Source organism: Sorex araneus, chromosome 2 (assembly GCF_027595985.1).
Source record: "Sorex araneus isolate mSorAra2 chromosome 2, mSorAra2.pri, whole genome shotgun sequence".
In the NCBI taxonomy this organism is placed as follows: Eukaryota; Metazoa; Chordata; class Mammalia; order Eulipotyphla; family Soricidae; genus Sorex; species Sorex araneus.
Genome location: NC_073303.1, coordinates 297,275,388 through 297,277,252, shown reverse-complemented (window position 1 = coordinate 297,277,252; position 1,865 = coordinate 297,275,388).

The window sequence follows — 1,865 nt, the reverse complement described above, 5'->3', positions numbered from 1 at the left end:
ATACATTTATTGTATATCCTAGACAATTGTAGCTATTGTATACACACATTTGGGGAGAGATACAGTGTTTGGGCCACAGCAGCCTGTGCTCTGGGGCTATCTTGCTCAGGAGCGACCCAAGGTAGAGTTGCAGCTACCATGTGCTGCGTCAGGGATTTGGATAGTGTCTCTGTATGCAAAGCAATGGCCTTACCTCTTACACTGTCTCTCTGATCCAGATACTAGCCGTTTATTTGGTTTTGGTTTTAGTTTTTGGACCACACCTAATAGTGCTGGGGGATCGTTCCTGACTCTGCACTCGGGAATCATTCCTGGGAGGGCTCTGGGGACCATCTGTGGTGCTAGGGATTAATTTTCTATCTGGCACATGTAAGGCAAGAGCCTTATCTCCCGTAGTGCAGTGTATTGAATGACTTTGTTGTCTATCTGGATAAGTTGGTGAAGGCTGTCATTTAACCAGATTGTAGGAGATGCACCAGTTTCAAGAAGACAGTGTCTTGATCACATGCTGTGTCATTTAGCATAGGACACCGGCTTAATTATTGATGCTGTTCCTTTAAAAGCTAGTAAGTAAAATACTAAAGAATTGATTCAAGTTTTGTTTGAATCTCATCTCATTTCTCCAGTCTAATCAAAATAGCATATCCTATTGAGTTTCACTTTGACTATAGATTTGCCTAGGAGCAAATAGCAGTAACACAAACAACAAGGTCACACAAAGAGCTATACATACAAGTAGATGATATTGCATGAAATATTTTTGTCAGTTTGAAGAAAATAAAGGAGAATTTGTTTTCCTTTTGCAAAAGAAGGAATGCATTTTTAGTTGACAACATAAAGAGAACTTTAGGGACCTCTTTAAAACTAATCTTACTCAGAATCTATTGCCAGATCCTCCCAAATCTACTCCAATTTTACTCACTTCTTCCAGTTATTCGACCATAACAGGTCTCCCTTTCCTTAATATTAGATCCCTCCAGGTATTTCACACTGTGGTAAGTCAGATTCTAAGAAGGTTCCCAAGGTACTCCCACACTTGTATCACCAACACACACACATTTATTTACATAATTTGGGGGGGATTTTTGGCTATACCTGGCAGTGCTCAAGGGTTTTTCCTGTCATGATTCTGCACTCAGGAATCACTCCTGGTTGGGCCTAGAGGATCATTTGGGAAGTTGGAAATTGAACCCAGGTTGGCTGCATGTAAGCCAAGCACCCTCCCCACTGTCCTATATATCTTCACACACACACAAACACACTCACACACACACACACATTCCTAGCAAGTAAGATACTTACCTTGCATGTGGCTGACCCAGGTTTGGTCCCTGGCACCCCCACTGGTCCCCTGAGACTGCTTACTCCTGGAGCTGAGCTCTGGAATCATTCCAGGTGGCAAGTGCCTTACCAGACCTGCTATGTCTCTCCTGCCCCAAGATAACACAGAGTAGACTAGGAAGTAAAAATGAAAAGAAATGCATAACAAGTTTTAGATATAAACTGTGCTTCATATCTCACACCTAAATGACACATGGACAGGTCAGAGTAAAATATCCCAGTTAGTGGCTGGAGAGATAATATAGTGGGTAGGGCACTTGCATTGCATGCAGTTGGCCCAAGGTGATCCCCGACACTGCATGTGGTCCCCTAAACACCATCAGGAATGCTTTCTGAGCAGAGACCAAGGAGTAATCCGTGAGCACCAATGGCACCAATAGCCCCCAAACAAATAAACAAAAACCCTGCCCAAAACAAAACAGAACAAAACACCAGCCCAGTGAGGGATAAAATAACTGAGCAGGGGCCCAGAAAAGGTAAAGACACTTGCTTAGCATGCAGTTGTGCTTGTGATGCTGGTTTGG